The 23669-nt window shown below is 31.0% G+C and overlaps 1 pseudogene; it reads right to left on the bottom strand.

Moving 5' to 3' along the window:
* Positions 1–14146: 14146 nt before the first annotated feature.
* LOC131167558 (putative germin-like protein 2-1) lies at positions 14147–14956 on the bottom strand (annotated as a pseudogene).
* Positions 14957–23669: the final 8713 nt, after the last annotated feature.

Genomic DNA, 23669 nt, shown 5'->3' with positions numbered 1-23669 from the left:
GTTGTGAGGACAATAGCAAGGAAGCTTTGTGTATTTATAGCAGAAAAGAGTTTTAGGCTTTGACAGGTTCACGCTTGACGTAGTCTTTTTCCCATACCCAAGTAGAAAGCCACTGACTTTCTCCATTCCTCCAGATTAAGGACTTTGTGGCCCTTTGTGTATTTAAATAAACAGAGGGACGGTAAGTACATGCAAGGAAGGCCTGTCTGAGTGGAAATGCTTATTATTATTATTATTATTATTATTATTTGTCAGAACGGGGGAGTTTTGCACATCGGGCTGCCTTTTTTCTTTTTTGACCGCAAATTCTCAAATTCTCGAGAAGGAAAAATGCATGATTTAAAGAGACTATTTCCATGATTTAAACCTCTGAATTTTATGGATGCAATATGTAATGCTCTTATGATTTGGTTGGTATGGAAGAATAGAATTAAATGTAATGAAATTAGTCTTTATAATTTTAAATATTTATTAAATGTTTTTATTTTAGTTCACTTTCAATTCATTCTATTCTATCATTTTAAATTAATAAACTGAGTCAGCACATATATCAAATGTTTTCAAAATAAGTTAGGTATGTCAACCAAGCAAAAGAAAAAAAAAATATTTAAACCAATAAGATGAGTTAGAATTCTTCTTATTTTTATTAAATGCATTAGAAAGACTTGGTAAATGAAAACTAACAACCTAATTTGAAGAAGTTTTAATTGAAGGTTCTTTAACATCGTGGGCTATTGGGGAGAGTAGGTATGGATAATATTTTAGAATTTCTAAAATATGATACTAGAGATATTATATTAAGAGCTTTTGTGGCTGTTGCAACGTCCTGGAGAAAGGTGTGGAATGACGAGAGATAATAATATTATAAGTTGGATGGTATCGCTTCTAACCTGTTATTTTCTTAGGTGTAGTTAGTTGGCCGAATTATTAGTCGTTGATTGATCTCTAGACTAATCCTACGACCAAGGAACCGGTAGTCTTAGTCTACATTAACCAGAATTGGGATTGAAAGTTTAACTACACGAGAGGAAGGTTCTAGCACTCTTTACACACTCATTCTACAAACGATACCTAATTAATCATGAATTATCCCTAAATTGAATTTAGTGGTCTTTAATTAAATAATTTAAAATAAATAAATAAGTAAATAAATAAAAATTTAAAGGAAAATGAAATCTACATTTCGATTTAAGAATGTCTAATAAGACTTCCACAGGAGAAGATCTTGTAAGATAATCTCCCTCATAACTAATATAGGTGAGGTATGAAACACTTCTTTATCCTTTGTTAAATCATTGAGACACACACACACAAAAATAGAATATATATATATAAATAATAAATTCATAAAATTTGATCAAAAGAGTCTTTAAAACCTTCCCAAAATTTTCCAAACTTTTGTGAATTTTTTCTGAAAGTTTTCCAACATTTTTTTAAAAAAAAATTTCCTCAGATTTTAAAGGACTTTCTCTCATTTTTTGGCATTTTTATTTTTCATTTTTTTATCCGAGTCAAAATAACTTAAATATTTATTTGTTTATTTATTATTTTATAATTTTAAATATATTTTTTATTTTTTTCCAATTTTTAAAAATTGAAAATGAATTAAATTTTTTTTTTTTTAAATAAACTGAGTGGGAGATTCAAAACTTAGACCATTTCAATCGGTTTGAACTGGGTCTAAGCTGATTAAGATAAGTGGGTCACGTATCTGCCAAATGTAGCGACACATTTCTTTGCCCAATTTTTAAAAATTAAAATTCAATTAAAATTCAATTTTTTTAAAAAATAAAATAAACTGAGTCAGCGATTCAAAAGTCAGCCGGTTCAATCGGTCTATCCTGAGTTTGACCCGGCTAGGATAAGTGGGCCACGTGTCACCCGAAGGTAGCGACACGTTTGTCTGCTTTATTTTTCTTTTTTGAGTTTACTGTAAGTGTGATATTTTTTGTCTGAGCATAATGTCACCTGCTGGTAATTTTTTTTTTTTTTTTTTTAAGTTTCTACAGCACGGTGATGTTAGTATGACATTATCCATCATGTGGCAGTTCTCAGTTAGCTTTATGTATTTGCCATGGATTGCTAACGTGGCAGCAATATGACCATCTAGAAAAAACATATTTTGGAGAGCCAAGATTGTGCCATGTCACCTTATGAAGGCATCATCCTGATTGAGTCACGTGTTACCGTACGGATGGTGACACATGTCCCACTAACACATATGTATAAACTCCTTTTTTTTTTTCTCCCTCTGTTGGAAATTAAACTTGACTGGAGATGGCCAGCAGCCATCACTGTTGATTATTCTGGAGTCGGCAGGCAACCTACTCCACCTACCAGCCCACTTCCGTTGAAGAATATCAAATAAGCCTCAAGAATATCAATCAATAGAATATCTCAATCATGGAAGTATGTATATGCTTGGATTGCAAAATATATAGGATCTTTGTTTTTAGAAAAAAATATTTGAGTGAATAAATATTGCAACAAAGATGTTTCACCTCAAACACAAATATCTTCTCAAATGGTTTTCAAAATAAAGAGCAATAGATATTTGTAAATGATTTTGAAAATAATTCGCAACCAAAAGCAAAAATGGGCTTCTTAAGATATTGCAACAAATATGCAATCTCAGAAGACCTAGTAAAGTCTTCTTAGGATGAACTTATTGGCTAAGTACCCTAAGAATCCTTTTGGTTCAGCTCTCAATAAAAATATATCAATCTCACAACCAAGAGAGAGTAAACCTTCCTATCTAAGCACTCAAGAATACTTACAAATAATTTTACGAGTATTGAATGTAAGCTAGAGTGTATTTGGAAGAGTATGAGCAAATGAGAATCAAAAGAAAGTATTTTTGCTTGAGAGAGATTTTCTTAATCTTTTTGCTAATCAAAATTTAATCCACCAAATGAAAGAGTATATATAGACATACCAAAGTTTTTGACCGTTGGGGACCTATTAGGGATTGTTAGAAAAGTTTAATGACGTTTAAAACTTTTTAACCCTGTTTAAAGATTTTAACTGCGGTAAAAAATTAGATGCAACCCAAGAGATCCGGTCGACCAGAAATGTTTCGGTCGACCAAGTTTTAAATGGTCCGGTCGACTAGGGGAATATTGAACTAAGGTCTTAGTCGACCAGGAGAGGGCGATTTCCTAATTTTCCGAGTTTCGGTTGATCAGGGCATTTTGAACTCCCTGGTTCGGTCGACCAGACCCAATATTATTACTATTATTATTATTATTATTATTATTATTATTATTATTATTATTATTAATATTATTATTATTTTTATATATTATTATTGTTACTTTGTTATTATTATTTTCATTATTACTATTAATATTTATATTAATATTATTTTTAAATATTATTATTACTTTTTTGTCATCATCATTATTATTATTATTATTATTATTATTATTATTATTATTATTGTTATTATTATTATTATTATATTTACTGTTATTATTATTAGTTTATGATTATTATTATTATTAATATTATTAATATTTTTATTATTATTATTTTATTGATTACTATTATTATTATTATTATTATTATTATTATTATTATTATTATTATTATTATTATTATTATGTTTATGTTTAGGGTTAGAAGCCTATAAAAGGCTTGCTAACCCATAGGAAAATGGGGGCGCAACACAGCACAAGCACACAGAGGCCAAAACCAGAAAAGAAAAAAAAACTACACCTCCTTTTCTCTCATCTTTCCCATCTCTCCCGTCTCTCACTCACGACCTCCATCTCCACCATAGCCGCAATCCCTAGCAGAAGTGTTGTGTGTGTGTGTGTGTGTTTGTTTCATACGCAACAGAGGAGATCCCACCACCATCTCTCATTGCCGTCACCACTAATATAGGTGAGGTATGAAATACTTCTTTATCCTTTGTTAAATCATTGAGGTGCACACACGCAAAAATAGAATATATATATATATATATATATAAATTAATTCATCAAATTCGATCAAAAGAATCTTTAAAACATTCCCAATTTTTTCCAAACTTTAGTGAATTTTTTTTGAAAGTTTTCCAACATTTTTTTTAATAAAATTTCCTCAGATTTTTAAAGACTTTCCCTCATTTTATGTCTTTTTATTTTTCATTTTTTTATCCAAGTCAAAATGACTTAAATATTTATTTGTTTATTTATTATTTTATAATTTTTAATATAGTTTTTATTTTTTCAAATTTTTTTTTCTAATTTTTAAAAATTGAGAATCAATTAAAATTTAATTTAAAAAAAAAATAAACTGAGTCGGCGATTCAAAAGTCAGACTAGTTCAATATGTTTGAACTAGGTCTAATCCAATTGAGATAAGTGGGCCACGTTTCAGCCAAATGTAGCGACATGTTTCTTTGCCCAATTTTTAAAAAATTAAAATTAATTAAAAATTAATTTTTTAATTGATTTTTGGGAGCAGCTTATTAGTGTATTGGACGGTATAGATTTTTCGATAAATTTCTATTGAAAAGGGAATAAAGTGGCAGATGCATTGGTTTGACAAAATGCCATGGGAAGGAATAATTTGTTTACAAATAGTAGTCAACTTCTTTGAGTTATCAAAGGCTTGTATAGATTCAATAAGATGGGTACGAATTATATGAGGTATGTTTAGTTAGTTTCCTTTTGGTATTGACATAAGATTGTTTTCTTCTTTTGTTTGATTTGATGCATGATGTATTTTATTGGTTATTTGTAAGCCCCAAGTGTTCTTTTGTTTCCACGGTATTCTTTTGTCATAAGTGACGATTATTAATAAAATTAAGAAAGGAGGTGCCGCCCGCTTTTATAAAAAAAAAAATTATAAAAAAAAAAATTTGAGTTGGTGATTCAAAAGTCACCAGTTCAATCAGTCTGTACCGAGTCTAACCCTGTTAGGATAAGTGGCTGGGTCATGTGTCCCCCAAAGGTAGCAACACGTTTCTCTGCTTTATTTTTATTTTTTGAGTTTACTATAATAGGGTGATATCAGCATGACGCCACATGCTGGTAATTTTTTTTTTAAAGTTTCTACAGCACGGTGATGTTAGCATGACATTATCCATCATGTGGCAGTTTTCAATTAGCTTTGTGTATTTGCCATGGATTGTTGACGTGGCAGCAATCTGACCATTTAGAGAAAACATATTTTGGATGGCCAGGATTATGCCATGTCACCTTCCGAAGGCATCGTCCTAATTGAGTAATGAGTCACCGTACAGATGGTGACATGTATCCCACTAACACATGTATAAACTCTTTCTTCTTTCTCTCTCCGTCTTCCATTTCATTTCTCTCTCTCCCTTCTCCTTTTCTCTCTTCCTGCTCTTCTTCTTTCTTCTTTCTCTCCCTCTTACTCGAAGACTCCTTACTAATTTCACCATCTCTCTCTCTCTCTCTCTCTCTCTCTCTCTCTCTCTCTCTCTCTCTCTCTCTCTATCTCTCTCATCTTCATTTCTTTCCACTCTTTCTTTCTTTCTTTCTTCTCTGTCTCTATTTCAATTTTCTTTTCTTTTCTCTCTCCCAGGTTTATCTCCCTCTTCTCCTTCTACTCCTTTTCTTTTTTTCTTTTTTCTTTGTCTCTATTTATCTATTTTCATTTTCTTTTCTAGATCTCATTCTTTTTTTATTTTATTTTCTAGATCTAAACCAAAAAGGGATGCTTATTATTATTATTATTATTATTATTATTATTTGTCGGAACGGGGGAGTTTTGCACATCGGGCTGCCCTTTTTTTTTTTTTTGGCTACAAATTCTCAAATTCTCCAGAAGGAAAAATGTATGGAATCTTATCTCCATATTTAAAGAGACTATTTTCGTGATTTAAACCTCTGAATTTTATGGATACAATATGTAATGCTCTTATGATTTGGTTGGTATGAAAGAATAGAATTAAATGTAATGAAATTAGTCTTTGTAATTTTAAATATTTATTAAATATTTTTATTTTAGTTCACTCTCAATTCGTTCTATTCTATCATTTTAATTATTAATTAAATTAAGGTGAAGCCTACAACTGCTCTAAAGAAAAAAAATTAGACATTTTTGGGAGACACTAGACCATTAATGTACTGAGTCAGCACATATATCAAATGTTTTCAAAATAAATTGGGTATGTCAACCAACCAAAAGAAAAACAAAATATTTAAACCAATAAGATGAGTTAGACTTCTTATTTCCATTAGATGAATTAGAAAGACTTGGTAAATGAAAACTAACAACCTAATTTGAAGAAATTTTAATGGAAGGTTCTTTAACATCATTGGCTATTGGGGGGGGGGGGGGGGGGAGTACTTTTGGATAATATTTTAGGATTTCTAAAATATGATACGAGAGATATTACATTAAAAGGTTAAGTGACTATTGCAATGTCCCGGAGAAAGGTCTGGAATGACGAGGGATAATAATATTATAAGTTGGATGGTGTCACTACTAACCTATTATTTTCCTAGGTATAGTTAGTTGACCTAATTATTAATCATTGATTGATCTCTAGACTAATCCTATGAACAAGGAACTGATAGTCTTAGTCTACATTAACCAGAATTGGGATCGGGAGTTTAACTATACGAGAGAAAGGTACTAACACACATTACACACTTGTTCTACAAACGGTACCTAATTAATCATGAATTACTCCTAAATTGAATTTAATAGTCTTTAATTAACTCATCTAAAATAAATAAATAAACAAAAATTTAAAGGAAAATGAAATCTACATTTCGATTTAAGAATGTCTAATAAGACTTCCAAAGGAGAGGATCTTGTAAGATAATCTCCCTCATAACTAATAAAGGTGAGGTATGAAATACTTCTTTATCCTTTGTTAAATCATTGAGGTGCACACACACAAACATAGAATATATGTAAATAATAAATTCATTAAATTTGATCAAAAGAATCTTTAAAATATTCCCAAATTTTTCCAAACTTTTGTGAATTTTTTTTAAAAGTTTACCGACAATTTTTTTAAGAATTTTCTCGGATTTTTAAAGACTTTCCCTCATTTTTTGGCATTTTTATTTTTCATTTTTTTATTCGAGTCAAAATAACTTAAATATTTATTTTTTTATTTATTATTTTATAATTTTAAGTATTTTTTTTATTTTTCAATTTTTTTTCCAAATTTTAAAATTTGAAAATCAATTAAAAATCAATTGTTTTTAAAAAATAAACTGAGCCGGAGATTCAAAAGTTAGATCGGTTTAATCAGTTTGAATCGGGTCTAATTCGATTGAGATAAGTGGGTCGCGTGTCAGCCAAATGTAGCGACACGTTTCTTTGCCCAATTTTAAAAAATTCAAAATCAATTAAAAATTAATTTTTAATTGATTTTTGGGAGCAGCTTATTGGTGTATTGGAGGGTGTAGACTTTTCGATAGATCATCTCTATAGAGAAGGGAATAAAGTGGTAGATGCGTTGGGTCGACAAAGTGCCATGGGGAGGAATAGTTTGTTTACAAATAGTAGTCAACTTCTTAGATTTATCAAAAGTTTGTATAGATTGGATAAGATGGATACGACTTATATAAGGTATGTTTAGTTGGTTTCCTTTTGGTATTGACATAAGATTGTTTTCTTCTTTTGTTTGATTTGATGCATGAGGTGTTTTATTGGTTGTTTGTAATGCCCAAGTGTTTTTTTATTTCCACGGTATTCTTTCGCCATAAGTGAGGGTTATTAATAAAATTAAGAAAAGTGGTGCTGCCCTCTTTTATTAAAAAAAATTTAAAAAAAAAATAAACTGAGTTTGTGATTCAAAAGCCAGCTAATTCAATCGGTCTATACCGAGTCTGACCCAGTTAGGATAAGTGGGCCACGTGTCATCCAAAGGTAGCAACATGTTTCTCTGCTTTATTTTCCTTTTTTGAGTTTACTATAATAGGGTGTTGACCTTATAGGTCACACCCGGTTTTGGTAATGACAAGTACTCAGGTATTTGATAATTGTTAAGTGTTTGTGCAGGCTTAAATGAAAATCCTAAAGAATGACACTTGAAGCAATTAAAAGACCTTGAAGACTTTAATTTTTAGTTGTAAATTCAATGATTGTAATATGGAAGACCCTGGGTCTGTAATAGTAACCTAGGATGTGGTTTGTATTTGTCGTACCTGTACATCATGCATATTGAATATATGGTAAGCTCAAAATGACCATAGCGACCGAATGACCTTCGGGCAAGGTCGATTGACGCCAGATTTTTGGGAATCTCAAAACGGCCTCAATAAGACCCTAGTATGACTCTAGGTCCCAACACTCATGCACATATCATATAATATATGGGAGTGTTGAATTTGTGCTTAAAATGAATATTATTAGGGATTTTGTGAGAGCTTGGTCGACCGAACCCCTGGAGTTCAAAACTCCTCGGGCGTCCGAACTCTTGATAAGTCAATAGTTAACTTAGGGTCTTGGATGATCAAACTATTTTGTGCGTACCGTCCACGGGTGCCCGAACCCTTTGAAAGGGACATTCCACCAACTTAGGCGACCGAACTGTTTAGTTCAAAATGGGCCCCAGGTGATCGAACACACGGATTTAGGCCACTGAACATATGACCAGGCACTCGAAATCACGAAGCAATGCTACTGACATTATCCTATATCCATGTTATTGATGTGTATGTAAATGTGCGTATTTGGGTACATCTCTGTTTTATGTGAAAGCACTACTTCTGTACCATCTATTTGAGTGAATACTGTTGTATTTCTAGGCGTGGCCTGAGTGGGCGGTAATCCAGTCCGATAAGGATTGGTTGTAAATGTTAAGGTCAGTCTTGTGCTAATTGACCTGGCTTGTTTAGGTGCTGCTCCACCCGTTTAAGTGAGCAAGTAAAGTGGCAATCCTTGTATTTGTGAGCCAAGGCGGGGACGTAGGCAATTGGCCGAATCCCGATATCATATTTAGTGTCACATTTACATTTCCTGCATTATATTCTGCTGTGTGCTTGATTTAATTTCCTTGTTGAATATACTGCGTATCTAATAAAAACATAATTGCATTGAGTTGAGAAATACTGAAATTGGGTTGTATGCTTTGAATATTGATAAATATTTCATATCTGTAATTTCATATATACTTAGATTGCCTCTAAGTTGTGTAATACTTTTGCTAGATTAGTTTAACTTAGGAGGAAATTTTAAGATACCAATTCTGGAATGACCTGCTTATCTAATCATATAATAAAACATATTTAATAATAAGGTCAACTTGAACCCATGGGTAACGGAGACACATCTGACATTCACAGCGGAAACCTAAGCAGTAGTAAATAAAAATCACATTCTCATAACCACAAAATACATAATACCAGAGTTAACTATAATCCAAAACACTGTGTTTATGTACAATCTCCAAAAAAATACAGAATATAAACAAATCTAGGAACTCACAACACCAATCTACTGTTGCTAGATCAAAACCTACCCTCCTAGCGGGGTAGTACCGTACTAATTCAACGGCGACCTCGATCCGCCGGTCCTTCTGCGTTTCCTGAAAATCATTTAAGTTCGGGGGTAAAACACTTCTCAGTAAGGAAAAATAAACTAAATACAGCTGTGTGGCAACATGAATATTTGATGCAATTATACATATATAGTACATTTCATATACCTGAAAACATTCATCATAACATACTGAATAATCTTATACTTTCGTATTTTCTAATAAATCATACAGTTCATAAAATGTTTGATATAGCAAATAATACTGAAAATTCACCCAGGATGTATAGTTAGCTGATGTCACGTATTACCCTCCATGACGAGTTGTGCAGCTCGAAGGTGGGACCTGACAATGGCTGGTTGACCAGTGCCAAGTCAAAAATGTCTGTAAGTTTGATGGGTCCGCCACACCCTGATTCGGACTATCAGGTGAACATCTACAACTCTACACTGAAAACCACATCGAATATCCATCTCCCACCCCCTTGTGGGGCAATTAGCACAAATCTGGACATAGATATCTGATCTATATAGCTACGGTACCGTGCTCCTGAAACTGAACTAACCTAACATCCGAGTTCTGATAACATATAATACATGATAACATAACGTTTAACATAAATGGATTGATAGCATTTTCTATAATTTCATAAATACGGCCTTACGCCGAACAATTCATAAATACGGTCTTGCGCCGAACATTTCATAAATATGGCCTTGCGCCGAAATCATATGTAAAACACGGTCTTGCGCCGAATATTTCACACATATCATTTTGAATAAATAAAGTGATTATCATGTATTTCAAAATCATATGTACTGTATTATTTCATAATTCCTGAAAAATGCTTTACTCGTAAAATTTGCTATAACATAATTCTTATCATGTAAAACCATATTCATGCCACACAATTCTGAGTAAAATCATATATTTTATTCTAAAATCATATTTCCTGTATAACAACAGTATTTTCCCAAATATGCATTTTCTCAATAATATTCAAATATAATACATGCTTTCCTGAAAATTAATTTATCGATAAATAATAATAATTTGCATGAAAAATAACTGCTTTAGTTTATTCCCTTACCTGACACTGAAAAGAAACCCTCTAAAACATGCTCGTCCTACACCCGCAGGGTTCCTCGTTTAACACCCTGAAAACGACAACTCACAGAAGTAAACCTCAGTATTTTTTCATGAATAAAATTTCCTATAACTACGGTAAGACCAAATTTGGCATAAAAAGCCTTACCTTAAATCAAGGATGAATTTCAACTTTATTCCACCGACAATCCGCTCTAGCAAATTTGGAGAGAACTTCCCCATGAGCATCGTGGTGGCCTCAAATCGTCGATTCGGCAAACGACGGAGCCGAAATCGAAGAGAGAGAGGAGAGAGAAACCGTAGGGAGGAGAGAGAGAGAGAGAGAGAGAGAGAGAGCGTTTCTGCCAATTTTTCTGTGTAAAAACTGAGTTTTAGGCTATTTATACTAGGGGCTTTGTCGACGAGCCACGTAACCTCGTCGACGAGGTCGAGAGGAAATTCATCAATGAACTCTCCCATTCGTCGATGAAATTTAGAGTCAACCAAAACATCCTCTCAGTATTATCGTGACGTCCCGGGAGCGCGTGTGCCCCGGGCGGCGAAATAAAAATTAATTTTGATATTTTCAGAAAAAATGGGAATATCGGAGTCGCCACTAACCTTTAGTGCGGTTAGAACACATGATTACTACCCCGTTAGGGGTAGAATCGGTCTACATTACCAGAGTTGGGGTCGGGAGTTCGGTTACGCGAGGGGAAGGTACGAGCACCCCCTACGCGCCCATTCTTACGAACGGTACCTAATTAATTTGAAATTATCAGTAAGTTAATCTAATAAGTCTTTAAATTACTCCTTTTTATGAATTTATAAATATATGTGAAAAATAAATAAATAAATAAATAAAATAATAAATAAATAAATATAATATATACATACATATTCCCTCAGAGCTTAGGGTACGTGATGCCCGAAGGCTCATACCCCCGCAATAAAATCATAGGGATAATAATTATGAAAATATACTCCCAAAATTTTGAAATTATATATAAAATTTTTATAGGAAAATACTAACATGGGAGGTTTTTAATATATGGTAATAGAATAATAAGCCTCACATACCTACTAACATATTATGAATGTCAAAATACGTAACTAAATACTATATAAATTAATATATTAAGGATACTTAATACTGAATATAGTAAGATTCTAATAATGATTAATACTAAACATATTTATATACTAAAAATAGCTAATACTAAAAATACTAGGATACTAATAATTAATACTAACTATATTAATATACTAAAAAAAATAATAATAATAATTGATGCTAAAAATGTGATTAAAATGCTAATTTACTAAACATATAATATCCATTAAACCCTAAATCACTAAATATATAATATTAAAAAGAAAATACAAAAATGCTAGATATGTAATATTTACCAATATGCTAATATGTGATATACATATAACTAACATTATTAATTTACATATAATGTCAATGAAACACCAAGCTATGAAATATGTAATACCACATTATCACAATAATAAATTTACAACATTATAAAAATGCTAATTAATATAATAAATATATAATATCAATAAAAATTCTACCACACTAACATTAATCATTTAATATATATACAATAGATACCACAAAAATCTAACCCTACAATATGAACATTAACATCAATAACAAAATTCAAACTTTGAATGTTGAAACGCACAAAAAATTCTACAATACAAATAATATCGTTCACCATAAACACAACAAAAAATGTAAACAATGAATATCAACATTTAAACAAATATTAAGAGTATAAACCCTACAACCATGATATTATTGATGTATAACAACAAGACAACAAAGCCTATATATTAAACATTAAGCAAACTTACAGCCTAAAACCTTACATAACAACCCCTAGGCACTATATAAACATTATCATAAAAAACTTTGAAACTCCTCTAACAATTATATCCCCCAATTAAAATTTTATTAATAGAAGAACGAATTTTTTAGAGTCTATGGATAACCAATTTGCAATTTTTTTTTCCAGGAAGGGATCGTTGGAAAAGATAAACTAGATATTTTATCATTACTTCAAAACGCATTAGTAAATAGAGGAAGTGATGTTCATTTCTTTTGACAGTGACCCACAGAATTACAAATTAATAGGTCAAGTTTGATATGAAAAATTAATAATAAATAATATCTATACTCATATATTTTATACTTTTCTTTTTCGCGATTTTATGTTACAAATCTCCGCCCACAATACATTTAGAGGTAATTTTTTACACCTTAAACAAATGATAATGTCAAGATGGTTTTCAAACAAATTTATTATGTAATCGTTGTTCGCATGTGAATGTGTTTTTCTTTTCTTTTTTTAAAGGATGAAACTCTAAAAAGCTCCATATTTCAATATTTGTGACGGGGATGTCTTTAAAAGGTGAAACTCTAGAAAGCTCCATATCCTTAGATTAATGATGATAATGAGAGAGGCCCTTATGTATGTCTTAGTATGTATCCGTCCTTATATTACCTATGCAATTTGTATACTTGGAAGTTGCCAAAGAGATGCACAAAAAAATTTAGGTAGGAGGTAAGTTTGCTAGTTAAAGGTGAGTGTATAAGGGAGAGGTAGTGAAAAAATTTAGGCAAAATTTTAAATAAAATTGAGTTTTTGAAAAAGAATAAAAAACCTTCTTAAATTTTTTTTTTTTTTTTTTGACTTTTGCATTTTTCTCATTTGAGATTTCAAAAAAAAAAAAAAAAATTAGCTAGGTTCATGATGACGGTATTTTGAGATTTTTATATGGGATTACATATGCATATTATAACTGAGAGTTGAAATCTTATGACAATTTTTATTTGATAATAGTGAAAATTGTGTAGGAGCTCTGTGGACGTAGACACATTGCCGAATCACATAAATTCATTGTTCTTCTTCTACTTTGATTTTCTCTATGTTTTCGTATTTACTCTATGTGTGTTGCACGCGCGTGCGCATAATCTTAGGGAAACGTTTCCTTAAAAATAATTGTGGCTAACCTTGTCAATTTTTGGGGATACCACTCAATCAAATCTTATAGGAATAAAATGGTTTTAAAAAGTATAATCCTCAAAGGATATTGTGGATTTTCCAGTATTATGATGAATGAAACTAGAGAATTTAGCAATAGGGGGAGTCAAAGATATTTTTGAAATCTCATCAGCAATTAATATAAACTATATAAAATTTAGGGGAGGTATGTGTAATTTATCCTTTCTTCACTTATAGATTTATCTCTACATTTTCTTTAAATGTAAGGTGATGAGCAATGTAGCTATTCATATATTATTTTGATATTTATTTTTTCTTCACTCTCTTACAATTCATCATTTTAATTATTTATTTTGGCTTTCTTCTTTCGCAATTTTGTGTTTCTAATTTTGTGGGTGTTTCTCTCATTACTGGGGAAAAAAAAAAAAAAAAGCAGTAAGTAACAATAGGAACTTGATACACAAGCAAGACCTCTTTATTATATTTTGGAATTGTCAAGGCATGACAATTACTTAATTCAACAAATACACCAAGAAATAATTTAAAAAGACATACTCTAATAACTATTAGGTGTGATAAATCTTCTTAGTTATTGTTGTCCATCCAGAACTGAGCTTGAAAGATAGTTGATTACTTTCTTGTCCACTTGGAAGGCCTTGGTAGAACATCAGAAGAGATAGGTGGCTTTGAACCGAAGACTGCATTTGCATAGTAATGACTCCTGGGTTTTGACTGCTTAGTCCAGCAATGGCCACTGCATCAGTTTCCCCAACATTGAATTGGAAGTGAATGAGTCCTTCTGGAAACACGAAAAACATCGCCCGCATGAAGAACCTTTGTGATCAAGCGGTTATCTGGATTAGAAGTAACGAAACCAACATAGAGGGTTCCTTCCAAGACAGTGAGAAGCTCGGTGGCACGGGGATGTGTGTGCGGAGGGTTGAGACCATAGGGTGCAAAATCAAGACGTGCTATTGAGATACCGAGGGTGTTTAGTCCAGCTAATTTATCAACATTTACTAGCGTGACACTAGAGCCAAGCCGGTTCGATGTGTTACCAGCCACATTAAGTCCGGAAAAGAAGAAATCATCAGCTGAAGCAAGCTTTGGGTCTTTGCAGACTTTCCCATTCACGAACACTGAAAATATTTACGGTAGAAAAGTAATTACAAGAAGGAAAAAAATTTAGATAAATATGTTATGCGAAGATAAAAAAGAAGAATATCAAATTAATGTATGAGGAAATCAAAGGGAAAAAGCAATGCATACCAGCTTCCTCGGTGTCATTAAAAGCAACACAAAAGTCCTGCAGGGAACTGGGATCAGAAGCAGAGGCCAGAGAGAGAGCCACAGCCAAGAAGATGATGGATACAAGGGCGTTGGCTGCCATCTTGCTCATTCCTAAATACGCACTAGTTAGTATTACAGTAATCCCTTGTTGGCTCTGGAGATTGAGTTGTGAGGACAATAGCAAGGAAGCTTTGTGCATTTATAGCAGAAAAGAGTTTAAGGCTTTGACAGGTTCACGCTTGACGTAGTCTTTTTCCCATACCCAAGTAGAAAGCCACTGACTTTCTCCATTCCTCCAGATTAAGGACTTTGTGGCCCTTTGTGTATTTAAATAAACAGAGGGACGGTAAGTACATGCAAGGAAGGCCTGTCTGAGTGGAAATGCTTATTATTATTATTATTATTATTATTATTTGTCAGAACGGGGGAGTTTTGCACATCGGGCTGCCTTTTTTCTTTTTTGACCGCAAATTCTCAAATTCTCGAGAAGGAAAAATGCATGATTTAAAGAGACTATTTCCATGATTTAAACCTCTGAATTTTATGGATGCAATATGTAATGCTCTTATGATTTGGTTGGTATGGAAGAATAGAATTAAATGTAATGAAATTAGTCTTTATAATTTTAAATATTTATTAAATGTTTTTATTTTAGTTCACTTTCAATTCATTCTATTCTATCATTTTAAATTAATAAACTGAGTCAGCACATATATCAAATGTTTTCAAAATAAGTTAGGTATGTCAACCAAGCAAAAGAAAAAAAAAATATTTAAACCAATAAGATGAGTTAGAATTCTTCTTATTTTATTAAATGCATTAGAAAGACTTGGTAAATGAAAACTAACAACCTAATTTGAAGAAGTTTTAATTGAAGGTTCTTTAACATCGTGGGCTATTGGGGAGAGTAGGTATGGATAATATTTTAGAATTTCTAAAATATGATACTAGAGATATTATATTAAGAGCTTTTGTGGCTGTTGCAACGTCCTGGAGAAAGGTGTGGAATGACGAGAGATAATAATATTATAAGTTGGATGGTATCGCTTCTAACCTGTTATTTTCTTAGGTGTAGTTAGTTGGCCGAATTATTAGTCGTTGATTGATCTCTAGACTAATCCTACGACCAAGGAACCGGTAGTCTTAGTCTACATTAACCAGAATTGGGATTGAAAGTTTAACTACACGAGAGGAAGGTTCTAGCACTCTTTACACACTCATCCTACAAACGATACCTAATTAATCATGAATTATCCCTAAATTGAATTTAGTGGTCTTTAATTAAATAATTTAAAATAAATAAATAAGTAAATAAATAAAAATTTAAAGGAAAATGAAATCTACATTTCGATTTAAGAATGTCTAATAAGACTTCCACAGGAGAAGATCTTGTAAGATAATCTCCCTCATAACTAATATAGGTGAGGTATGAAACACTTCTTTATCCTTTGTTAAATCATTGAGACACACACACACAAAAATAGAATATATATAAATAATAAATTCATAAAATTTGATCAAAAGAGTCTTTAAAAACCTTCCCAAAATTTTCCAAACTTTTGTGAATTTTTTCTGAAAGTTTTCCAACATTTTTTTAAAAAAAAATTTCCTTAGATTTTTAAGGACTTTCTCTCATTTTTGGCATTTTTATTTTTCATTTTTTTATCCGAGTCAAAATAACTTAAATATTTATTTGTTTATTTATTATTTTATAATTTTAAATATATTTTTTATTTTTTTCCAATTTTTAAAATTGAAAATGAATTAATTTTTTTTTTTTTAAATAAACTGAGTGGGAGATTCAAAAGTTAGACCATTTCAATCGGTTTGAACTGGGTCTAATCTGATTAAGAATAAGTGGGTCACGTATCTGCCAAATGTAGCGACACATTTCTTTGCCCAATTTTTAAAAATTAAAATTCAATTAAAATTCAATTTTTTTTTTTTTAAATAAACTGAGTCAGCGATTCAAAAGTCAGCCGGTTCAATCGGTCTATACTGAGTCTGACCCGGCTAGGATAAGTGGGCCACGTGTCACCCGAAGGTAGCGACACGTTGTCTGCTTTATTTTTCTTTTTGAGTTTACTGTAATAGTGTGATATTTTTTGTCTGAGCATAATGTCACCTACTGGTAATTTTTTTTTTTTTTTTTTTAAGTTTCAACAGCACGGTGATTTTACCATGACATTATCCAAAATTTGGCAACTAACAGTTAGCTTTATGTATTTGCCAAGGATTGCTAACGTGGCAGCAATATGACCATCTAGAAAAACATATTTTGGAGAGCCAAGATTGTGCCATGTCACCTTATGAAGGCATCATCTTGATTGAGTCACGTGTCACCGTACGGATGGTGACACATGTCCCACTAACACATATGTATAAACTCCTTTTTTTTTTTTCTCCTTCTGTTGGAAATTAAACTTGATTGGAGATGGCTAGCAGCCATCACTGTTGATTATTCTGGAGTCAGCAGGCAACCTACTCCACCTACCAGCCCACTTCAGTTGAAGAATATCAAATAAGCCTCAAGAATATCAATCAATAGAATATCTCAATCATGAAAGTATGTATATGCTTGGATTGCAAAATATATAGGATCTTTGTTTTTAGAAAAAATATTTGAGTGAATAAATATTGCAACAAAGATGTTTCACCTCAAACACAAATATCTTCTCAAATGGTTTTCAAAATAAAGAGCAATAGATATTTGTAAATGATTTTGCAAATAGTTCGCAACCAAAAGCAAAAATGGGCTTCTTAAGATATTGCAACAAATATGCAATCTCAGAAGACCTAGTAAAGTCTTCTTAGGATGAACTTATTGGCTAAGTACCCTAAGAATCCTTTTGGTTCAGCTCTCAATAAAAATATATCAATCTCACAACCAAGAGAGAGTAAACCTTCCTATCTAAGCACTCAAGAATACTTACAAATGATTTTACGAGTATTGAATGTAAGCTAGAGTGTATTTGGACGAGTATGAGCAAATGAGAATCAAAAGAAAATATTTTTGCTTGAGAGAGATTTTCTTATTCTTTTTGCTAATCAAAATTTAATCCACCAAATGAAAGAGTATATATAGACATACCAAAGTTTTTGACCGTTGGGGACCTATTAGGGATTGTTAGAAAAGTTTAATGACGTTTAAAACTTTTTAACCCTGTTTAAAGATTTTAACTGCGGTAAAAAATTAGGTGCAACCCAAGAGATCCGGTCGACCAGAAATGTTTCGGTCGACCAAGTTTCAAATGGTCCGGTCGACTAGGGGAATATTGAACTAAGGTCTTAGTCGACCAGGAGAGGGCGATTTCCTAATTTTCCGAGTTTCGGTTGATCAGGGCATTTTGAACTACCTGGTTCGGTCGACCAGACCCAATATTATTATTATTATTATTATTATTATTATTATTATTATTATTTTTATATATTATTATTGTTACTTTGTTATTATTATTTTCATTATTACTATTAATATTTATATTAATATTATTTTTAAATATTATTATTACTTTTTTGTCATCATCATTATTATTATTATTATTATTATTATTATTATTATTATTATTATTAGCATTATTATTATATTTACTGTTATTATTATTAGTTTATGATTATTATTATTATTATTATTTTATTGATTATTATTATTATTATTATTATTATTATTATTATTATTAATATTATTATTATGTTTATGTTTAGGGTTAGAAGCCTATAAAAGGCTTGCTAACCCATAGGAAAATGGGGGCGCAACACAGCACAAGCACACAGAGGCCAAAACCAGAAAAGAAAAAAAAACTACACCTCCTTTTCTCTCATCTTTCCCATCTCTCCCGTCTCTCACTCACGACCTCCATCTCCACCATAGCCGCAATCCCTAGCAGAAGTGTTGTGTGTGTGTGTGTGTGTTTGTTTCATACGCAACAGAGGAGATCCCACCACCATCTCTCATTGCCGTCACCACTAATATAGGTGAGGTATGAAATACTTCTTTATCCTTTGTTAAATCATTGAGGTGCACACACGCAAAAATAGAATATATATATATATATATATATATAAATTAATTCATCAAATTCGATCAAAAGAATCTTTAAAACATTCCCAATTTTTTCCAAACTTTAGTGAATTTTTTTTGAAAGTTTTCCAACATTTTTTTTAATAAAATTTCCTCAGATTTTTAAAGACTTTCCCTCATTTTATGGCCTTTTTATTTTTCATTTTTTTATCCAAGTCAAAATGACTTAAATATTTATTTGTTTATTTATTATTTTATAATTTTTAATATATTTTTTATTTTTTCAAAATTTTTTTTCTAATTTTTAAAAATTGAGAATCAATTAAAATTTAATTTAAAAAAAAAATAAACTGAGTCGGCGATTCAAAAGTCAGACCAGTTCAATATGTTTGAACTAGGTCTAATCCAATTGAGATAAGTGGGCCACGTTTCAGCCAAATGTAGCGACATGTTTCTTTGCCCAATTTTTAAAAAATTAAAATTAATTAAAAATTAATTTTTTAATTGATTTTTGGGAGCAGCTTATTAGTGTATTGGACGGTATAGATTTTTCGATAAATTTCTATTGAAAAGGGAATAAAGTGGCAGATGCATTGGTTTGACAAAATGCCATGGGAAGGAATAATTTGTTTACAAATAGTAGTCAACTTCTTTGAGTTATCAAAGGCTTGTATAGATTCAATAAGATGAGTACGAATTATATGAGGTATGTTTAGTTAGTTTCCTTTTGGTATTGACATAAGATTGTTTTCTTCTTTTGTTTGATTTGATGCATGATGTATTTTATTGGTTATTTGTAAGCCCCAAGTATTCTTTTGTTTCCACGGTATTCTTTTGTCATAAGTGACGATTATTAATAAAATTAAGAAAGGAGGTGCCGCCCGCTTTTATAAAAAAAAAAATTATAAAAAAAAAAATTTGAGTTGGTGATTCAAAAGTCACCAGTTCAATCAGTCTGTACCGAGTCTAACCCTGTTAGGATAAGTGGCTGGGTCATGTGTCCCCCAAAGGTAGCAACACGTTTCTCTGCTTTATTTTTATTTTTTGAGTTTACTATAATAGGGTGATATCAGCATGACGCCACATGCTGGTAATTTTTTTTTTAAAGTTTCTACAGCACGGTGATGTTAGCATGACATTATCCATCATGTGGCAGTTTTCAATTAGCTTTGTGTATTTGCCATGGATTGTTGACGTGGCAGCAATCTGACCATTTAGAGAAAACATATTTTGGATGGCCAGGATTATGCCATGTCACCTTCCGAAGGCATCGTCCTAATTGAGTAATGAGTCACCGTACAGATGGTGACATGTATCCCACTAACACATGTATAAACTCTTTCTTCTTTCTCTCTCCGTCTTCCATTTCATTTCTCTCTCTCCCTTCTCCTTTTCTCTCTTCCTGCTCTTCTTCTTTCTTCTTTCTCTCCCTCTTACTCGAAGACTCCTTACTAATTTCACCATCTCTCTCTCTCTCTCTCTCTCTCTCTCTCTCTTCATTTCTTTCCACTCTTTCTTTCTTTCTTTCTTCTCTGTCTCTATTTCAATTTTCTTTTCTTTTCTCTCTCCCAGGTTTATCTCCCTCTTCTCCTTCTACTCCTTTTCTTTTTTTCTTTTTTCTTTGTCTCTATTTATCTGTTTTCATTTTCTTTTCTAGATCTCATTCTTTTTTTTATTTTATTTTCTAGATCTAAACCAAAAAGGGATGCTTATTATTATTATTATTATTATTATTATTATTATTATTATTATTTGTCGGAACGGGGGAGTTTTGCACATCGGGCTGCCCTTTTTTTTTTTTTTGGCTACAAATTCTCAAATTCTCAAGAAGGAAAAATGTATGGAATCTTATCTCCATATTTAAAGAGACTATTTTCGTGATTTAAACCTCTGAATTTTATGGATACAATATGTAATGCTCTTATGATTTGGTTGGTATGAAAGAATAGAATTAAATGTAATGAAATTAGTCTTTGTAATTTTAAATATTTATTAAATATTTTTATTTTAGTTCACTCTCAATTCGTTCTATTCTATCATTTTAATTATTAATTAAATTAAGGTGAAGCCTACAACTGCTCTAAAGAAAAAAAATTAGACATTTTTGGGAGACACTAGACCATTAATGTACTGAGTCAGCACATATATCAAATGTTTTCAAAATAAATTGGGTATGTCAACCAACCAAAAGAAAAACAAAATATTTAAACCAATAAGATGAGTTAGACTTCTTATTTCCATTAGATGAATTAGAAAGACTTGGTAAATGAAAACTAACAACCTAATTTGAAGAAATTTTAATGGAAGGTTCTTTAACATCATTGGCTATTGGGGGGGGGGGGGGGGGGGGTAATTTTGGATAATATTTTAGGTTTTATAAAATATGATACGAGAGATATTACATTAAAAGGTTAAGTGACTATTGCAATGTCCCGGAGAAAGGTCTGGAATGACGAGGGATAATAATATTATAAGTTGGATGGTGTCACTACTAACCTATTATTTTCCTAGGTATAGTTAGTTGACCTAATTATTAATCATTGATTGATCTCTAGACTAATCCTATGAACAAGGAACTGATAGTCTTAGTCTACATTAACCAGAATTGGGATCGGGAGTTTAACTATACGAGAGAAAGGTACTAACACACATTACACACTTGTTCTACAAACGGTACCTAATTAATCATGAATTACTCCTAAATTGAATTTAATAGTCTTTAATTAACTCATCTAAAATAAATAAATAAACAAAAATTTAAAGGAAAATGAAATCTACATTTCGATTTAAGAATGTCTAATAAGACTTCCAAAGGAGAGGATCTTGTAAGATAATCTCCCTCATAACTAATAAAGGTGAGGTATGAAATACTTCTTTATCCTTTGTTAAATCATTGAGGTGCACACACACAAACATAGAATATATGTAAATAATAAATTCATTAAATTTGATCAAAAGAATCTTTAAAATATTCCCAAATTTTTCCAAACTTTTGTGAATTTTTTTTAAAAGTTTACCGACAATTTTTTTAAGAATTTTCTCGGATTTTTAAAGACTTTCCCTCATTTTTTGGCATTTTTATTTTTCATTTTTTTATTCGAGTCAAAATAACTTAAATATTTATTTTTTTATTTATTATTTTATAATTTTAAGTATTTTTTTTATTTTTCAATTTTTTTTCCAAATTTTAAAATTTGAAAATCAATTAAAAATCAATTGTTTTTAAAAAATAAACTGAGCCGGAGATTCAAAAGTTAGATCGGTTTAATCAGTTTGAATCGGGTCTAATTCGATTAAGGACTTTGTGGCCCTTTGTGTATTTAAATAAACATAGGGACGGTAAGTACATGCAAGGAAGGCCTGTCTAAGTGGAAATGCTTATTATTATTATTATTATTATTATTTGTCGGAATGGAGGATTTTTGCACATCAGGCTGTCTAAGTGCAAATTCTTAAATTCTCCATGAGGAAAAATATATGGAATATTATCTCCATATTTAAAGAGACTATTTCCGTGATTTAAACCTTTGAATTTTATGGATACAATATGTAATGCTCGTATGATTTGGTTGGTATGGAAGAATAGAATTAAACGTAATGAAATTAGTCTTTATATTTTAAATATTTATTAAATATTTTATTTTAGTTCACTCTCAATTCGTTCTATTCTATCATTTTAAGCATTAATTAATTTAAGGTGAAGTCTACAACTGCTCTAAAGAAAAAAAAAAATTAGACATTTTTGGGAGACACTAGACCATTAATGTATTGAGTCAGCACATGTATCAAATGTTTTCAAAATAAGTTGGGTATGTCAACCAACCAAAAGAAAAACAAAATATTTAAACCAATAAGATGGGTTAGACTTCTTCTTATTTCTATTAGATGCATTTGAAAGACTTGGTAAATGAAAACTAACAACCTAATTTGAAAGACTTGGTAAATATTGGGGAGAGTAGTTTTGGATAATATTTTAGGATATCTAAAATATAATACTAGAGATATTATATTAAGAGCTTTTGTGGCTGTTGCAACGTCTTGGAGAAAGGTGTGGAATGGCGAGAGATAATGATATTATAAGTTGGATGGTATCGCTTCTAACCTGTTATTTTCTTAGGTGTTGTTAGTTGACCTAATTATTAGTCGTTGATTGATCTCTAGACTAATTCTACAGCCAAGGAACCGGTAGTCTTAGTCTACATTAATCAGAATTGGGATTGAGAGTTTAACTACACGAGATGAAGGTACTAGCACTCTTTACACACTCATTCTTCAAGCGGTACCTAATTAATCATGAATTACCTCTAAATTGAATTTAATGGTTTTTAATTAACTCATTTAAAATAAATAAATATATAAAAATTTAAAGGAAAATGAAATATGCATTTCGATTTAAGAATGTCTAATAAAACTTCAAAAGGAGAGGATCTTGTAAGATAATCTCCCTCATAACTAATATATGTAAGGTATGAAACACTTCTTTATCCTTTGTTAAATCATTGAGACACACACACAAAAATAGAATATATATATATATATATATATATATATATAAATAATAAATTCATAAAATTTGATCAAAAGAGTCTTTAAAACCTTCCCAAAATTTTCCAAACTTTGTGAATTTTTTCTAAAAGTTTTCCAACATTTTTTTGAAAAAAAATTTCCTTAGATTTTTAAGGACTTTCTCTCATTTTTTGGCATTTTTATTTTTCATTTTTTTATCCGAGTCAAAATAACTTAAATATTTATTTGTTTATTTATTATTTTATAATTTTAAATACTTTGTTATTTTTTTCCA

Source organism: Malania oleifera, chromosome 11 (assembly GCF_029873635.1).
Source record: "Malania oleifera isolate guangnan ecotype guangnan chromosome 11, ASM2987363v1, whole genome shotgun sequence".
Taxonomy (NCBI): domain Eukaryota; kingdom Viridiplantae; phylum Streptophyta; class Magnoliopsida; order Santalales; family Ximeniaceae; genus Malania; species Malania oleifera.
This window is presented reverse-complemented; position numbering and strand designations above follow the sequence as displayed.